At 41.4% G+C, this 20,414-nt stretch overlaps 1 protein-coding gene across 1 annotated transcript in view; it reads left to right on the top strand.

Annotated features, from left to right (window-relative positions):
• The first annotated feature begins 430 nt into the window (after positions 1-430).
• Positions 431-20,414, top strand: part of LOC143218159 (uncharacterized) — a 49,659-nt gene continuing 29,675 nt past the window's right edge. Inside the window, exon 1 of the mRNA XM_076443192.1 lies at positions 431-1,468. The gene's annotated coding sequence lies outside the window, so the exon portion shown is untranslated. The remainder of the gene's footprint in view (positions 1,469-20,414) is intronic.

Below are 20,414 nucleotides of genomic sequence, written 5' to 3'. Positions count from 1 at the left end.
TAAACTGTGGTGCCCAAGGTGGTTCGGAACCCACCTTATAAAAACTGTAGGTCCCGTCGCGAAAAAACCCTGGCAGTTAAGAGCGACGTAAAATAACCAATAAAACCAAAAATAAGAACAATTAAATTAAGAAGAGTATTTATTATTTGTGCTCATATTCTTATATTTGCTTGTACATACACTTTACTATTATAAGAATATAAACTTTTCTTTACGAATGAACATTCTTTACTAATATGTAATATGAAACCAAGAATGCATTTTAATATTTAGAAAATCAAAATGATCTTTTGACGATGATTTATTTTCTGTCGAAAAAAACAAAAATTACTTTTGAAATTTGAACAATAGAAGTTTATAGATGTTTAAGTTTAAATATTGTTCAACTTTATTATTAATGAACAGACTGTAGATCTACAAAACATACATTTTAAATTTTCATCAAGGGCCCAAATAAAAAAGTTTTAAAAAGTGCCTTATTTATTTTTGCATGTATGTATTTAGAAAATCTTTTTTACAGATCGGTTAGTAAACCAATGCTTCTGATTGCTTACAAAACATCAGATCGTTCCGGTACAATTACAAAAAAAAAAAGTTATACCGTTTTCAAGTGCGTTCAAATACTTTCGCGGCTCACTATAGTTCGGAGGAAACGATCGCAAAACAATTGAAGGGGTCCATTGACAGAGAGGCTCCGAATGGGCGTTCGTCCCCCGATCTCAGCCGAGTGGCGCGTCGGTTGTAGCCGCCCGCGCACTAGACCGGGCCGGTCGACGGGGGCCGAGGTTAGCCGAAGCCGGGCGAACACGGGCGAATAGTTCGCTCGAATCGCGCCGCCGCGATGCATCGCATCGGTTCGAACGCGCGCTCGCTCGAGCTCTGGTTGTCTCGCTCGTCTCCCTAGTGTGTGTCCCTAGTCGTTCGAGATTCGTTCTCTCCCTTATCTCTGACGGCGACGCGACGCGACGGCGCGACTTCGAAAATACGCGCGCGCGCGCGCTGCCGACGCCGGCGTCGTGTGACATTCCGTGTGCAACAACGTCCCGTTTATGCGTGACAGCCCGCGAACGTGCCGCGCTGTAGTGTACCGAACGTCTCGATGAACTTGTTGACTGCGTGACGCTTGAATGCGACCGGCGACGCACGCGCGCGCGATTGCCTCGTGAACTCGTGACAGGTTCGTACACGTTCGCAGATAAGGCGTTCGCTCCTGTGTCACTTGAATGCCGAACATAACAGTGAGATTCTGTGACCGCGGTTTTTAAACAGTGATCCAGAGAAACAGAAGGTGTGTGATTGTATATGCGTGCGAGGATTCACGCTACTAACCTTTGCGCGAGTGCACGCGCGCGCCGCGTGGCGTAAACGCAGTCCCGCACCGAGCACGCGCCGTGAGCGTTGTCGTTGTCGTGGGTGACAAAGCGGCGCGGACCTCTCGCTAACACCCGGTATGGATTCCCATCCAATGGTGAGTAATAACATCTGTATTCTGTTCCGTGATTTTCGACAAGTGTTGCGTCAGTTCCGAGAAGAAAGTTTGATTTTATTCGCGACTGTTTTTCGAAGCATGAAAGTCGAGGTTTACAGTCGTGATCCGGTGTATTCATAGAACACACGTGCTGTGTGTTTGAAGTGGGGGAGACAGCTATTATGACATCTTCTTGTGGAAAACAAATTTGTCGAAGTTGTTCCTGATGACATATGGAACCTTGAATCAAATAATTAATTGAGTGTTGTTGGACAATTGTAGGCAAGGTTAATGCTTATTCGATTCTCTTCGACAATTCTCAGTATGTAGCTTTCAATTTTTTTTTTTGTCTGCATCGTTTGTGCAGATGTTTCATATGCATTCTTAACTCTCGCAAGGTAATGTCGGAAAAAAGAATTTTTTCGTTTGTTTACTTTTTATCCTGTGTTATTCTTTATCCCGAATTTATTAAAAACGAGGTTATTTATGAAATTCATTTGTCGGAGTCTACGAGAGACCACCTTACTATTTATGTGTTATTAGATCTAAGCTTGCGAGAGTTAATATTGGGAGTGGTATTGACCGTATTATGACAGTTCGAATTGTTGCACGTGACCATAAAATAACGGCAGAAACGATAGATATCCTAGAATTTCAAGAGACAGTAACAGCCATTGATGATGGAGCGAATGAACTGTAACGCAATCGGTTGGGCGATGAAATTGCAAATAACTGGGAGTTCGATACTTCAGATTGAATAGCCTGACAGTTCGTAGGAATGTGATAACTTATCAGTAAAGTTCGACAGATGACACGATCGAACCTGTTTCACCATGAATATTCACCAGGATAAAGTGTAAAATCATTACTTCTTACTGCGGATCTTTATGCAAAATAAAAATTGCCTGTATCGATTGCAAGAAATAGAAACCAAATTGGATGTTATTAGGTTGGCAACTAAATTCGGGACCTTTTGTTTCGTAATTCTTTTATTGTATCATTATAACCTCATCCCCTTTGAACTGTATATCATTGGAAAGCTCTGAATTTTTTGATTAATTTGTTATAAAATACTCGTGCTTAAAAAATATATATAAATTACTTTGTTTGAGAAAATGTGGAGGTCGCGAACTTAGTTACCAACATAATATTTCTTCCCTTAATGATGTTATCATTGGAAAGCTCTGAATTTCTCGATTAATTTGTTACAAAATACTCGTGCTTAAAAAATATACATATAATAAATGACTTTGTTTGAGAAAATGTGGAGGTCGCGAACTTAGTTACCAACATAATATTTCTTCCCTTAATGATATTAATAGAGGAGAAATCATATATTGACATCTTCAATTTCTCAAATTTTGTAACACAATTTTGTATTTCGTGTACTTAATTTTCCTATAAATGCATAAAGATGCGCAGTGTACATACTTATTACTGATGACGATTGTAGTGTAATAATAGATGATTGAGTTGAGTGTTACGTTGTCGTAGACCGTTGTTTTGTTTGTTGTTGACCCGTCGCGTCGGGGCATTGGCTGTGGAGTATGTACACAGAAGAAAATCGTGTCAATGAGAAGCTCGGTGACGGAACTTGCAAATTTTGATCAATGATCATCAGTAATCGTAATACACACTGTATGCGCGTGTAGAGTACTTAGTCAGCGAAGAAAATCGTGCAATTATACATTTTATCCACGGTCGTTGATAACTGTCCTCATGAAAAATCGTTTTTTGTGTTAATAATAATAGCGCGTACCTGCAAAATACGAAACGTGCAGCAACACCCACACAAAATTTATCTTGTCGCAACCAATAAAACAGTGTTTACTGTGCTCTTCATATCAAAGTAGGTGCCTACAAAACATTGTTAAACACCGGGTGATAATGTTCTTAATCCTTAACACTCCTTTGTCGAGTGTGACTCGACATTAGAGGAAGAAAAATGTAAATAAAACGAGTTTTATATGTATTTCGTTCTTCCTCTATTTATATAATTGTCTTATTTTTTAGTTAAATTCAAATATAAATTACAACAAAGTTTGAGAACTATATTTAACGTAGCATACAAAATTGTGTTTAAAGTAAGTAGCAGTTAAGTAACCTTTGAAGTAAATTTCAAATAAAACACTTAAAATAGTAGGGAATTGTTGGCAACAAAATTGAAAAATAATTCGGAGTGCAAAGGGTTAAGGGATACCAAATGCGGAGAAAGCCTACCATCTGACAATTGTTCAACACTAGATTCACAGAACTCGTCAAAATGATGAATTTCAAATTATTTAATTTACAATTATTTTGATTGTAGAGACGCATTCGTGGAAAATTATTCAATAATTTCTTTCTTTGGACATATATTTAAATAAAAATCGCTAAAAATTTGAATGAACGCCTTTTCGTTGATTTTATAAAGTAATATAAATTTCTCAAAATTGGAAAATCAGTTTTGGATTACTGTTCAGCGTGTATGAAGACCTATGCAAACTACTGACATTGCCCGCAACCGCGTTACTTCCATCTGCATAACGATAAACGTGTCAGACCCGCGAGTACAAACACTCAGTTCCGAGAACTAATAAATAAGCGAGTGAAACGTGATCGTTAAGTGCAATGATTCGCGATTTCGGCTGTAACGCGGGCATTGCGACATTTGCACGGGGCTGGTAATGGCCTTTTCCAGGGATCGTAAATTACGACAGCTATTATTATCATTCCGGTCATGATTATGAAAATATCTGACGCGGTCCCGATTCTTAGGCGCCCATTGTGATTATTGCGTTTGATGACATAATGGCATTTTGTGCACCGATCGAGTGATCGCTGTCGATAGTAAGAAACGTCTTTAGTCTAACCAATGTCTCGTAGATCCAATTCAAATGGCGGCTAAACTAGCAGTTTTATATCATTTTTATTGTTTTTATACTAATAAAGTACTAAAATAATACTAAAAATTGTTCTAACAGCACATGCTGGATCATAAGTACTATTCGTATCCATTGTTTCAATTTATCAATAATGCACTTTCTTCTGAATAATACTTTTGGATGCAGTTGTTACATTAAGAAAGGAAGAATTAATATTAATTCTACAAATTGAATTATAAATGAAAAAAAAAACTTGCTTTTGAATGATTCATGGACTCGATAAATAAGAAGATTTTCTAGAAGGTGATGGACACAGACTGCGAATTTTATACATTTATGAGAACAATGCGTAGGTGTAATTTAAAACGGGAAATACATTACGAGACTATTTTTATTTTGCGTAAGGACCTAGAACGACGAATTAACACGTCATCCTCAGTTAAAAGTTCAAAGGTAGCACAATTATCGTGTAATAAACCCGGAGAGGACGGTTCCGCTCAACAATGAGACCCAATAAACAAGGGAGACCGCGTAGAAATGGTAACAAAGAGAGAAGAGAAACGCGAGGGGGAAATATTTGCCGCCGGTTCGCAATAAATGCTGCCTGAATCGCGATAAAGGCGTGGAAAAAAAAAATGGTAAGGTCGAGTCGAAGTGCTTGCACAAGGTTGCATCGCGAGGTGCTTCGGTTTCTTTCGTCCAAAATGACTTCATCCGCGGACGATTCCAAGGATTTCGTTGGAGGAAGGAAACAAAAAGCAGGTAGCAATCACGGCGAGGAATGCGCGGGAAGGTTGAAATAATAGCTGCACTGGTGCGCGGTGCGGTGCAGCGATGCAGCAGCAGCGGTGCAACGGCGACCGACGAGCTGGATGCTGATAGTACCAGCGTGTAGGTATAAAGCTCGGTCTCGCTGGATGAACTCGCGGGAGAGAGCCGGCTCTCCTCTTCGGTGACTAATAACGCGATTCTGTATCGTGTTAAATTCCTTCGTTCGGCTCATGCCTGCCGGTTTATGGGATACCTTCTATATCGTGATAGCTCGCCGATTAATCGCCGCTCCAGAGCAAATACGCCCGATCTTGACCTTTCCACCGGCCTGGAATCTCTTTGTGACTTTTTCAGAATGTCAGACGCGTTCACTCTTTTTAATCCCTAACCTTTGCACTCGGTGAATTTCCAGTCGTGATCGTTAGGATTTTTGTGCATTTATGAAGAAGGAAATATTAAACAATAAAAAATTAGAAATAGTCAAGAATATTGATATAATTATTGCGAATGCGCAACCAAATTGTTAACTTCTTGCACCGCTATTTACTTGATGGTGTCAGAGATTGGAATTCCTTCGTCGTAATTCCCTAGAAAAAAATATTGAGGAAAAATAGAGACGGAGGAAAAACATTGTTAAGAATAATGACACCCATTCAAAATAGGTTAAAAATATCGTATTGAAGTGTGTGAATACTCTGAGAAAATAATTCACCAAAATCTGAAACTCAATTTTGCTCCTTGGTGTGTCCTTGATGATTGTTTATAAATTTTAATCGAATACGAGTTTCATCCGAAAAATGTGTTTCTTATAACAATAATGTTTTCTCACCGCGGATACGCGCCGACGGATAATTGAGGAAGAAAGAGAATGAAGGGAGAAAGAGGGATCGCAATTTTACGTGGTGCGACGAATGCTGGGACGAGTGTGCTTTATAAGGTGCTTGTTAAATTTTACAACCGGTCATTACGCTCTTGATTCTGGTAAAACTCGAGGAAATAATAATAACGCGCGGTTAACCAACGTCGCGTCGCGTCGGTTCGATACAGGGTCGATTGCGGCCTGGGAACTCCTCGTTTTCGAGATAAATCGAAATCTTCCGGCATGGGGGTCAATTTTTAATATCTCATTGTCACTGTCTGGGACAGCAACGAATTTAGTTGTTATCGACGTAGAAGCAGAGAGCAAATAATTTAGATTGGGTAATTGGAAAATTTGAATTTACTTAGAGATTTTATTCCCCACCCTTCCGCCCGGTAACGTGACGCTTTTCACGTGATTAATTCAGTGCTGGCAGAAAGAGGGCAATTTGAAACGGTAGAAATATTAAAACAATCGAAAAATTTTTATTGTGCATGAATTTCGAAGTCTCCAAATCGCCAGAATCTGTGAACTCGGACAGTTCTGGAAAACTATATAAAGAACAGGTTGAAATGAAACTACAAACTGTTCGAGCAGTAATTATTTCAATGTTTCAGTCATAGGACGTAGTATCAGAAAAGCCAGTCGATGTTTTCTCGTTCACGGTCGATTATTTCGAGCACAAACGCTTCAATTCTCGGCGACAATTGGCCAGGTGACAATTATGGAGTGCCGGTTCCTGAAACCGGTGTAGTCGCCGGTAAAGTGTCGGTTCATGCGTGTGACATTTAAATAATCGTTTCGCACGCCCCGAGAACCAATCGGGCCCGGTAATCATCGTGTGGCTGGGCCTTTAAACAATCTCCTCGGGTTCCTTGGGTTCCTCAGGTGCGTGCGCTCTCGCGCCGAGAGAGAGAGAGAGAAGGAGACGCTCAGGATGCAATCAATCCTCGTTTATACGCACACTTCACCAGCTGGAATCCGGGATCGTTTTAAGAAAGCTATCATAAATTATTCCGGGCTCGGACATGTCCCATATGATACGGCATCAAAAGTTTCCAGGCCCGAGCGTAACCCGAGGTTGCTCTCGCCCCGATGATACTCGGCCGCGAAGCTTCTTCGCGTTAACATAAGTCTCAGAGTTGCAATAATAACCGTTTACCCACGCGGCAGAATTAGAATATATCCGGCCGGGGTAATTTATGGAGGAATTATGCGAGTGTGCGCGCGCGCCTTATTATGTGTGTCAAGAAGACAACGGAACGAGAATACGCATCGATTAGCATCGCCCGATGGTTTCCCACAGTGTTTCCATACATATTTGGATTTGCGAGTTTGCGTGGGCGGTTTAGGTATATTTTAGTCAAACGAATGCGAGCCTGTAATTTTTCAACGTGCAGTTTCGGATACTTTTGAGTAAGACATGGAAATCAGGCTTAAGGGGGTGTTCTAGTTTTCGAGGCCGTTTCTGCACGATTTTTAAGAATTTTTTTCGGAAGAACTGTTGAATATTTTGCATTGGGATTTTACACGTGTATTTACCGGGATTTTTGAAGTGTATGTGTGATTTTTTAAAAGCAAAAAGGACAGTGAACATTCACAGAGAAACAGAAAATGAAGTTGTTTAAATTTTTGAAAATTCTGTCGAAATTTCAGGTCAATTATGGCCAACGAGAACAATAATAAAATAAATTGTTAGGTTAACTAGAAGCTATTGTTCATAAGCCCGTCGACGTTGCTACAGCCAGGTGCGAATATCAGATAAAAAAAATATCGAGTCTCCAAAGAAAATGCTAGTTTGTTTGTAGCACCAAGAAGGCTTACGCGAAGTGATGTTGCGAGGTGTTCCGATGGCATTGTCTACAGAACGCAAACGATTAATTCCAAAGAAAGCATTTTAATGCGATTACGTGCGCGCTTGCGTGAGCAACGAGCTCCGCACGAGAATCGATAGCTCCCATGCAACGAATAAAGATTGACAAGCATATAATCAACGCTCGAACAACTCAAATGTCAAAAGTGAACGTGTAATTATTTCCCACCTTCGCTCCCCACCGCCGTGCGATTTTTCTCATCCGTTCGAGACACGTTGCCGAGATTAAATCGGACAACCATCCATCAAAACATTGTTATTATCTCGAAGTGTGAAATCCGAGAACGAAAAAGTTCCAGGTTTCCCACTTATTTCATTTCTGCGCAGGTTTAAATAATGAATAAGCAGCGTATATTGTAACATGTCGCTATTCTTGTATCCAGTTTGCTGAATTACTGTCGATCATTTAACCGAGCACCTTCGTATAACACGATCAAGAAAATTGCGTAAAAGGACGGTTGAACTTCACTTTCGGGGACCAAAAATGTTGCACTATTTTCTTACAATCCTGTAGATTTTGACGAGGAAACTCCGAAAACGCAAATTTTAAAACGCGGAGTTCACTCATTCAAAAGTTACACGCGCGTAAAGTTGAGCGTTCTCGAGCGATCTTGACAAGCACCGTGATGCTTCAAACTTCTCGAAACTTTAGAATGTATGCACGTTTGATTGAAGTGGACAATAATTAATTTTTTAGAGTCGATAAACCGGATGTTGATCTGAAATTAACCACTAGAAAATTCGAATTCAAACTAGCCGCGAGTTCAGGGGTTGAGGTTACTTAAAAAAAGTGTTTGTCGACTTGGTCCAGACGTTTTCAGCGACCGATCGAATCTCGCCCGATGAAAGAGTATAAATAAAGGGCGGCGTGTAATAATAAGTCTCGCCGCGTTGGGCAAACGTAATTTATCAGAGCCAATTATACCGAGGTGTTCTTTCAATGCGATCGCTTTTGGAACGGCACGATTTTGAGAGCAATCAATTCGGCGTTATGGCCCGTGACAACGGCTGCGATTTATTAATCCGGATCGGGAGATCGCGATCAACTGTGCCCCGCGCGATACTCCTGGCGTTCGTTAACTCATATTTATTCCGGCGATATTTAATTGATTGCGAGGATCGTTCAATGCCATTGTGCCCGGCTCTGAATGGAAGACGACGGTCCAGATAAGCCCACGCGTTCCCTTATCCCGGCGTGCTAAACGGTCCGCGCTCGAACAACGATGAAAATGGCTGACCGACAAGAAACTAGTCGAGTTATTAATCACACGTCCGACGGTGATTATTTCTCCGGAATGGATACAAGAACCGTACGAACGTACATGGCCGAACATGCCAGCGAACACGCGTGGTCGTGCACAATGCGCTCGATGATTACGAAAATCCTGCACCGCTGTAAACAAATTAATGACCGAGTCGCGCTCTTTCCGATCGAACGAGCTTCACTATCTTCGTAGTCCAATAGCGCAGGCCGAGTCTCCAAAGTTTAGGTCCACCTAGCCACATAAATATCTTCCGGAATTGCGTTGATATCAAATATTCTATGTAATTTACTAATAATGTATTTCTGTATAAATCGATAAATAAATTATTAGAGTCATTCAGTGTCGCCAGATGAGGGGAGGAAGTTTCGTGGTAAATTATTACATAAATATATATGTATATATATTTAGTAGAGCAGATATTATACATATAATATGAACCGCAAAAAGTTCAAATAAATCTAATCTTGTTATTTTTACAATGCATCAAGTACCGGCTACTTGTACAGCTCTGTAGGTTTAGTGTTAACGAAACGAGGATGCGCGATTATTTCGTCTCGACGGCCATCTTGGAGTCTGCTCGCTTTTACGGTTTACCCAAGAGGCACTGTTCTAAGCTGCCATACCATTGCTCAATCTAGTCCGGCATCGGCAGAGCCCATAAATTTGCGTAAACAACCGGCAGTCGTTCATCGAAAGTACAAGCGACGAGGAATGCACTTATGTTCTGTACAAGAAAATCGTGGCACACAACGCGTCCCCGCAGTCAAGCGCGTAGCAGCAGAGTTGTAACCAGGAGATAGTGGTATCGTCGCGCCGATGATATTTTAATCCGATGTTATTAACGATAATTTTATTTCGCCATATAGAGGACGCGTTTCCATTAGTACCGTGATTGCAGCCGGCGCTCGTTACGAGGACAGAAAACGCGCCTCGCCGCTTATGACATTCTTGTTATACTCTTTCCTCGGGATGAGGAAGAAACGTGTTCTTTATTTCCCATTGGGACGCTGCCAGTCTTCGGCCGCCGCGTTCTTACTGTACTTAAAATCCTAGACCGCCGTCAAGCGTGATGGGACTACGATGAATGGGACAGGACTCCTCTTCCTCGTAGCCGATCAATGAGACAGGAGTCCTCCTTTTCTGAGAACGCTCCCCGGGAACTGGTTAGCTGTTGGGACTCGTTAAGTCCCCGGCCCGTTGTCAGCCAGTCCAGATCGAAGTGCATTACGCGGTTTATGCGTTTCTCTTTCCATCTGTTCGCTCATGGTTGTTTGTCATGCATTTCCGGAGCTTGGCCAGCGTCGTCCTGCCGATACCTCATAACGAAGGAAATGGGATAACGAAGTCCAATGAACGAAGACGCGGATAATTGTCCGAGGAATGTAGGGGAAGCAGCCAACGGCTGTCACTTATCCTGTGATTTTAGTTACACCACGATGGGAGAAGAAATATTTACCCCTTGTACTATAACCTTCAGTCTTGTGCAGAGTGGCCAGATGAGGGGAGGAGTTATCCCCTCTCTGCCAGTACCGGGCAAGATAGAGTGGGGGGATAAGTCTTAATCTGACGACTCTGGACTTGTGATGAAGATTTCGAGCAGGATGTACGAAAAATTTATATTAATTTCCTTGTGTTGATTCCGGATCTTTATGCGGAAAATTTGTACATGAATTGCAAGACGCTCATTTCATTGCTGGAGCAAGTATATCCACTTGAAGGTAGTTCGCTTTTGTTTAACAGTACAAAGAATTTTATCGATTGGTATTCACCGTTGCCAGAATCTAGGTCGATATAGTATTTTCCATAAATCAATGGATAAAGAAGTTGTTGCTACTTGCGATTCAAAGTCGTCGTGTCCGTTTAAGCAGTCCGCATAATATCATTTGATAAGATCCAGATCAATGGGAACAGAGATCAGTAATAAATAATTCACAGAAACGATTCGGATGATGCAATTCCACTGCATTCGAATCGCAGTGGTCGTCAAAAGCCATTGTAGAGTTTCAAGCACCTAATGACATTTGGGTACCCGAGCATTATACATTTTCGGGTTTCTGACCCAACGCGATTTCGAAATCGGGTATCCAAAATTTCGGGTCCCGAGTATCAGGAATCTTCGGATCCCAACTTGAATAATCCGATAATTGGACGAAGAAAGGTGAAGTCGAATGTTTCTGGTGACCGCATTAATTAAAATCGAGAGCCGCAAGTATCCATCCAGAATTCTGTCGCACCGAGTCTCTAGGTATAGAGATGGTACTCCATGATGCATGAATTCGCGATATCCCTAGACGCGCGTCGGGCCGCGGCAAGACATGATAGAAGAGAGATCGGCGACGTCCGGCAGTCGTCAAAAACATCGGCGCCAAACGCGCCTAATCTCGGTTACGTGACCGAGGGAATGAATGAGATTCCTGGGGGCATCGGTGCCCCCGAGGGTACCACTTAGAGCACCAGGAACGAGTATGCTATCAGTGTCCTCTGTTCCCCGTTGCAAAAACCCGAAGACTAACGCGCAGCGACGCGGCGGCGCTCCCGGTTCTTCCTCGCGATCGACAATGGCGGTCACGTGTGTCACGGCGCTTCGTTTTGCTGCCGGTGTGTGCACGTGGCCGCCGACATCGTCTCTTTCTGTTCCCTGTCTGTATACGTGCACGTCGATGTATGTGTGTCGCATAGTCGTGTCGTTCGTACCCGACGAGATCCCATGGAGACGGCGCGAGGGGGTTGAAGGAAGGGGGTTAGAGAGCCACGCATGAATGGGACCTCCATTCATGTGGTCGCCTTTCCTCGTGCTCATGCTCGCACACTGCTCATGGACTGCTCGCCTGCCTCCGCCTTCTGGTTTTGTTTCTGTTTCTATGAAGGAGCCGGCCGACGATGTTACGCGCGACCGTGTTCGCAGGAACAATGCGCTCGTTTCAGACGCGACGCGTCGCGACGGTTGCATCAGATGCACCTTGGATTTATCGGAGCTGTCGACTCAACGCGAGCTTTCATCCGGCCCCCGTGATCGGCAAACTTCGATCGCTTGCGATTAGCTTCCAATCACGGCAGCTGGAGGAATCGTGTCCTTACGAAAATGGAAGCAGCCAGGCGGACGAGACTAATCGAGACCTGTCTAGTGTGAATGAACGTAATTATTATTGATCAGAAAACCGACATTTATGATGACTTCTTCACGCTGAACTTTTTATACGGTAATTCTAGTAGGTTGTTTGCATATGCAATGTTCGTTTTTAGAATGCTAATGTTGTTAAGCGTCTTGAACAAGGAATAGTATTGCAGTCTTCAAGTGACCCACTCTGTTACTAGGTGACATCTCAAAAGGACATTTGCTTCGAGGAGACACGTATTGTGGTGGGGATCACTTTGTCCTCAAGGTCATTTTTCGGGTTTCCAAGGTCATCGATGTTTTTTTGTATGTGACTCCATATTTTAAAAACTATATATCAACTAATTATTACCTTTATTTAATTAGAAAGATGCCAACAACCGTAGTCCCGTTGAAAGCACCGGTTCTCGTTAGATCACCGAAGTTAAACAACGTGGAACGTGACCGGCACTAGGATGGGTGACCGTCTGGTCAAAAACCGGAAAGTGACCTACCCGGGGAGTTTTTTACGTGTTGTTGGCAAAAGGTGGTTCGGAACCCACCATAAACAGTAGGTCCCGCTGAAAAGGCGATGGTGAGAGTGGAAAGAGGAGAGGATTGGTAAATGAATTTGAAACCCTGAGGGGACCAAATATCATGTCCATACCATAATTAGAAAGATGATTGCTGAGGTCAGGACTTCACCAACGACCAACAAGGTCATGACCTTTGCGTGACCTGGAGTATAAATATTTACAAATTTTTCGGACTCCATGTGAATAATGCAATAGCTACTACAGACAGGTTTACGAAGAAGAATTTTGCATAAATTAATCATTTATTCAATAATTTTCTCAGCTGTGGTTAGTGTTAATAGTGGAAAATAAATTCATAGCCAATTTATGTTTAATCAATGTGCGCGTTTCTCAATATTCTCGAAGCTTGCACACGCAATGTGTGCATAAAGACCGAAAGGTCTTGCTAATTAATATTCCAGCAACGTAATAACAGTATATTTCGACCGTAGGCAATGTTCAATCATTTTACACATTCGCGTCAAGTGTAAAATGTGTTTTCACCGTCGAGATCGCCTTAATGGTAGGTTCCACACGTTGGAGGTGGACGTGTTTCTAGATGATTGGTAAGACTATGTTCCAGTAGGCGTGACAATCGAGCCAGGCTGCCTCTACGAGACGAAAGATTTCTAATGTTCCCTTTTGCGTGTGTCGTCCAGGCATTCTTGCAGATCTATGCAATAGGCGACTGTGGGAAATCATGGCCGTTCGTTGTTTAACTACCGGCGATCTTTGTATACGACACTGAGATTAAACGTATGATTAGCAATTTCTGAATAGCGATAGAAATTTCAACTGTACACGTAGAGAAGGTCTGTTCGTATAAGAGAGCTTTGTATCCTTCTTTAAAACAACATAATAATTAGACGATCAAGATATGAATCACAATAGAAGGATGAATTTGACAGCGAGTGAGAATTAATGGAAAGATGCAATCTGAAATAACGAAATAAGTAAGAATGGCTTGGTCATGGCGGAGGGGGTATCCACGTAGGTATACCGTATCAGAGACGCGTATAGTTGACGACCGACCAATACACTTTCTTTTCTCTAGACTCCGGGGTGAAGTGGAACTGCGCGTTCAAAGAGTCAATCACCATAAATTATCACTTTCTACTCGACTCCGCGCAACATCTAACGCGAATCACGATCCTTGAAGCAACGTGCACGCACTACGAGTCGCGATGTATGCAGATTATGCAGATATTTCATCCTCGAGGTGCAATTAAGTGTGGATCGAGGGCGTTACAAATAAAACGAACGCCGTGAGAAATAAAACCATTCTTCGGGCAATTATAATCTAGATCACGGACTCCTCGGCTGTTATGATTTTCTTTCTGCAGTCTTTTTAACGAGCTGAGTTTTCTTCGTGCATCGCTTCGTCGTTGATTGCAATCCATGATAAGCGAATTACAATTTTTAGCATTTGATGTGTAAAAAATTGCACGAACGTGTCGGATTAGAGATCGGGTAGAATTCGACAGTTTATTGCATTCTTACTTTTTATAAACATCAATGAAAGAAGAGATATTTTGTCGACAACAAGTGAACTAAATAAAACAGAGAAACTAAAATTTCATTGACATCGACACAGGTATCTTAATAAATCGATGAAAACCCTTGAAATTTTGCAAACCGGTAATAACGGTTAATGAAATTATTTACCTGTCAAACGTCCCGCCGTTCGCTAACAAAACGGCAGTGGTGAATAATATTTTGCCGCAATGACAGCATTGCGACAATCCGCTATTTTGACGTATAACATCATTCAGTTCCCCGTGAATAGGAGAACCATCTTGGACGTGTTAATTAAAATTCAGCCAGACACTTCAAGGATCAATTGTGCCGTGACCTTTGTCACGGATCACTGTCGTCTGCCAGTAGTAGCTTCCTCGTGAAAATGGCGGCGTGACAAACGGAGTTCCTCACCATTGACAATCGAGAACCAGTGCCTCGTAAATCACGATACCGCGGTCAGATAAAATCATTGTGCTCGCAACGGTGAAGATAAACTATGCCTATACTCGGTGACTCTTGAAATAAACGACTCCGGAACAATCTCTGTCGCCATTTTCAAACTTTGAAAAATTCACAATTTTCTTGAGAATGCATTTTCAAATTCATCCCTCAAATTTTTCATTCAAATCCAGACAGTTTTTTAATTTGCAGAAACTATGTAAAAGACATTTAGGTATGTCAAAAGTAGAGTTTTCAAGCTTTAAAACGAGCCTACGTAGAACATCCTCCGATTTCTTTCCACGGAGTTGCAGCAGTTTAAATTCCTCGGTTCGGGTAATCGAGGTTTTACTGTTTCGCGAATTACAGAAGTAAGTAGAATTGTTTCGTGTTTGGTATCGTTTTAATCAGAAAAATGTCGCGAATATGTTGGTAAAGGTGTCATAAAGAAATAATTAATAAACAAATCCTTTTGAAAAAGATTAAATAGTGTTTGCACACGATATGTACATATGTATAAGTTGGTTCGGAAATGTTCACATGTACGGAAACATTGCTACATTGTTATTATAAAATTGATGTTCAGCAAAGAGATTGTGCCAACCGATGAGTGTGGAAAGGTACACCCGGTACACGCGTCAGAGAAAATAAACAAAGGCGCAGTTGGATCGTTTTCTATCGAGCTGCTATCTCGAGCTTTCTTCTTCTCCGTCTGGGAGGCTCGTCTTATAAGGAATAAGGGCTGCTTATGTGGCGGCCACGTACGTATTCATATAAGATCGTTTCCACTTCGAGAGGCGCACGCAGCGCACAGGCGCGCGTCCATCTTTTCCCGGTTGCGAGCGAAACTTAAGTACTCGCCTGGTTTGATGAATGGACCGTAAGAGACGCGGAGCGCGTGGGTGGAATTACAGACGACCAGATTCGCCGGACTGGTCATGTTCGCCGCGTTATTGGAAACGCGCTGCGATCTACGATCCATGATCCACCGATAGATTCGTCTCAATGCTGGTATGCACCTCGCGGTCTCGATGTCTCTGTCGATCGCGAACTTGGAGAAAGCGATTTTAGTAGTCTTCTGCCATGTTTACGATTTTAGCAGTCTTCTGCGATGATCACGATTTTAGCAGTCTTCTGCGATGTTCACGATTTTAGCAGACTTCTGCGATGTTCAGGATTTTAGCAGACTTCTGCGATGTTCAGGATTTTAGCAGTCTTCTGCGATGTTCACGATTTTAGCAGACTTCTGCGATGTTCACGATTTTAGCAGTCTTGTGCGATGTTCACGATTTCAGCAGTCTTCTGCGATGTTCACGATTTCAGCAGTCTTCTGCGATGTTCAGGATTTTAGCAGACTTCTGCGATGTTCACGATTTTAGCTGTCTTCTGCGATGTTCACGATTTTAACAGTCTTCTGAGATGTTCACGATTTCAGCAGACTTCTGCGATGTTCACGACTTCAGCAGTCTTCTGCGATGTTCACGATTTTAGCAGACTTCTGCGATGTTCAGGATTTTAGCAGACTTCTGCGATGTTCACGATTTTAGCAGACTTCTGCGATGTTCACGACTTCAGCAGTCTTCTGCGATGTTCACGGTTTTAGCAGTCTTCTGCGATGTTCACGATTTTAGCAGTCTTCTGCGATGTTCACGAATTTAGCAGTCTTCTGCGATGTTCACGATTTTAGCTGTCTTCTGCGATGTTCACGATTTTAGCAGTCTTCTGCGATGTTCACGATTTTAGCAGTCTTCTGAGATATTCACGATTTCAGCAGACTTCTGCGATGTTCGCGATTTTAGCAGACTTCTGCGATGTTCACGATTATAGCAGACTTCTGCGATGTTCAGGATTTTAGCAGACTTCTGCGATGTTCACGATTTTAGCAGACTTCTGCGATGTTCACGACTTCAGCAGTCTTCTGCGATGTTCACGGTTTTAGCAGTCTTCTGCGATGTTCACGATTTTAGCAGTCTTCTGCGATGTTCACGAATTTAGCAGTCTTCTGCGATGTTCACGATTTTAGCAGTCTTCTGCGATGTTCACGATTTTAGCAGTCTTCTGAGATGTTCACGATTTCAGCAGACTTCTGCGATGTTCACGAGTTTAGCAGACTTCTGCGATGTTCACGATTTTAGCTATCTTCTGTGATGTTCACGATTTTAGCAGTATTCTGCGATGTTCACGATTTTAGCTGTCTTCTGCGATGTTCACGATTTTAGCAGTCTTCTGCGATGTTCACGATTTTAACAGTCTTGTGCGATGTTCACGATTTTAGCAGTCTTCTGAGATGTTCACGATTTTAGCTATCTTCTGTGATGTTCACGATTTTAGTAGTCTTCTGCGATGTTTACGATTTTAGCAGTCTTCTGCGATGATCACGATTTTAGCAGTCTTCGGCGATGTTCACGATTTCAGCAGTCTTCTGCGATGTTCACGATTTTAGCAGACTTCTGCGATGTTCAGAATTTTAGCAGACTTCTGCGATGTTCACGATTTTAGCAGACTTCTGCGATGTTCACGATTTTAGCAGTCTTCTGCGATGTTCACGATTTTAGCAGTCTTCTGCGATGTTCACGAATTTAGCAGTCTTCTGCGATGTTTACGATTTTAGCAGTCTTCTGCGATGTTCACGATTTTAGCTGTCTTCTGCGATGTTCACGATTTCAGCTGTCTTCTGCGATGTTCACGATTTTAGCAGTCTTCTGAGATGTTCACGATTTTAGCTGTCTTCTGCGATGTTCACGATTTTAGCAGTCTTCTGAGATGTTCACGATTTTAGCTATCTTCTGTGATGTTCACGATTTTAGCAGTCTTCTGCGATGTTCACGATTTCAGCAGACTTCTGCGATGTTCACGAATTTAGCAGTCTTCTGCGATGTTCACGATTTCAGCAGTCTTCTGCGATGTTCACGATTTTAGCAGTCTTCTACGATGTTCACGATTTTAGCAATTCTGAAATTCATTTTAACTCCTTGCTCTACGATATCGTGTCAGACTCGTGATGAAGATGTGCAACAGAGTCTAATAGACATGTATGTTATTAATCTCCTCTAAACCGAGATGAAATTCTATTTTGGTTTTGTTAATGTATAGTTATTGGAGAACATGTCGGCATAGAATAGATATAAATTTTCTCCTCTTTCAGGAAAATACGAACTACAAAGAAAGTTCTAATCACTGAAACCGTAAAGTAAATCATAGGGCAAGGGGTTAATTCTATTTTATAAATTTTTTATTCTAACATGAAGTATAATATTTTAGAATTTATTTTATAAATTGTTTAATGTAACGTATATTATGTAACATTTTTTTAATTTTCGCAGTAAAAAACGCGACAATACAGTAATAGGCAAGACTCTTGAATTACCCTCACCCCCCTAAGATTCTATTCGGTTTCATGCGCTGAATGGTTTTCTTCCAACATAAGACGACGACATTTTCTTCGTAATAAGAAAATCTTTACCCAGTCTCGTCTTTTGAAAATATTGTTGAAAAATCCAGGGTCTACTTGGTTGTTTAGATGGATTCATACTCCGAAAAAAATTAATTGAGACGTAGTTGCTGTAAAACTCACGAACAGTAAAACGTGGAGGGATCGGCGAGATGTTATAGTGTTTTTTGTGTATAGCCGTAGGACTTTATATAATATTTTATATCTAGTGGAATGCACCTGAACACTCGCAATCTTGGGACACCGGGGTAATGAAGCGCACGGTGGTTGGGATTTTATTGAATCGTTAAACGAGAAGGATGATTCGCGACAATTCGACTCGTTTAATCCGCGCGATACGTAACTTTCTCTTCTGCAAATTGCAGCTAATTATACGAACGAATCGTTGCGAGTCGTCTTCATACTATTCCAACTATTTCATCGGTGTACCCAATTATAGAACGTGATTTTTGTAAACTGAGTTCGTTCTTGAATGGTGGAGATTGTGAAAATTTCATTAAAATTCATTTGGACGGTGCCTGGTTCTATTTGGATGCGGAGCAGCAAGTGTAAAATCACACTTTTGGACGGATTTTCAGAATTTTGGACAGACGAGATCGAATAATTAACTAATTCATGAATTCACAAGTGAACTTAATGGCACAGCAATTAGGACAAGTACAAGAAGAGTGTGCTAATTAAATTTGAAGTTTGTTGGATTAGGGTAAACTGTACAATGATTGGCACCCTAAGCCGAAATCATGGTAAAATCTTTTTATCTTTTTTTGAAATGTTTAAACGAGGTTAACCTGCTATTATTACAAGCTAATAGAGATTTTTCAGCAAAATCAAACAGTTTTACGAGTCATAAATCTTTTATTATAAAATATATTCAGTGAACAACAATCGTAAGACAAATAATACAGTCATTGGCACAGTAAAAAGTAAACGTTAAACAGGCTATTTGTTTTATAATTAAACATATACGCACTTATTACATCTGCAGTATAGTTCGAAATTAAGTTAAAAAGCGATAAAGTATACTTACTCGTAACGAAAATTTTAATAAAACACTGTTTACACTACACTGTGGTCATCCGTCGGTCTTACTGGATGTGCCAGCGTTGCTAACAGTCATATGTGGAACTCTGTTATGAAAACTTACAACGCGTTGCTTTGAACTGTAAATAACAAGCAATATAAAATGATTTTCTATACTAGGAATCCTTAATATTTGCCGTTTAAATGAAAAGTATCAATAACTACTGCAGTGCCAGCAATACTGTACAGTTTACCCTAATTCAGACGTGTTCGGATGATCGGAGGTGGTGTTTGACAAATGTACCACGCATTGTCCCTTATCGAATGAGGGACAGTTACATCTTCCGCGGACTGGGAGATTCCGAATCTGTTTTTTCGTCGACTGGTTAAATCACCGTATATTTTTCTTTCTGGGCTGGAAGCATTCGAAACGCGTTGTCCAGTATATAACAAACTTCTTTGAAAGGTGTGCGCGTTGAGATCGCGCAGAAGAAGCGCAAGAATGTTTACGAGGTTCTCTGGCGTCGGTGTTCTCTTCTAGGAATGTACGAGGAGGCACTGTACGTCGCCGGGTTTCTCGTCGAAGATCTTATTTGTAGAGCCAGCTATTATCCTCGAAAAACGCGGCTGAATAATGTCCGGGTTGACGACGTGCTGCTGGAATACGATGTTTGATGAATGAAGGCGAAGAAGAACCGGTGAACCAGTCTGACTTCCTCTCAATGGGACGAGCCGGTCGCTCGTCTTTTTAAAGGTTGTTCCCCGTGTCGTTAGGCTCCGATAATTCGTCGACTCGTTTTCTCCGTATTTGGACACCGAACGAATCGACTCCGTATTCACCGGACCTTTTTTACACGACGTTTTTCGAACGCGTCCCTGTCTTATAATAGTTTAAAAAATCATTTTTTACATCATCCTTAAACCACGTTTTAAATCGTTATTAGTTATACTTTAGTACATTCCAGTGTCTTTTCGTATATTTTACTATATTCTAGTACATTCTAGTACATTATAGTAAATTCTAGTATATTCCAGTATATTGCTGTACGTACAGTTAGGAGCAAAACCGATCAAACACACACTTTAAATCAGGATAACTTTTTTATGAATGGACCAAACGACTTCAATTTCTCTGTAAGGATAGAAGAATTAGTTTAATAAGTGACCCCTAAAAAATATGTTGAAAAAATGCATTTGGTCGGAATTCCGAGAAACAAT

Source organism: Lasioglossum baleicum, chromosome 18, assembly GCF_051020765.1.
Source record: "Lasioglossum baleicum chromosome 18, iyLasBale1, whole genome shotgun sequence".
In the NCBI taxonomy this organism is placed as follows: domain Eukaryota; kingdom Metazoa; phylum Arthropoda; class Insecta; order Hymenoptera; family Halictidae; genus Lasioglossum; species Lasioglossum baleicum.
The sequence above is the reverse complement of the archived record's forward strand: the minus strand, read 5'-3'. Positions and strand labels throughout refer to the sequence as shown.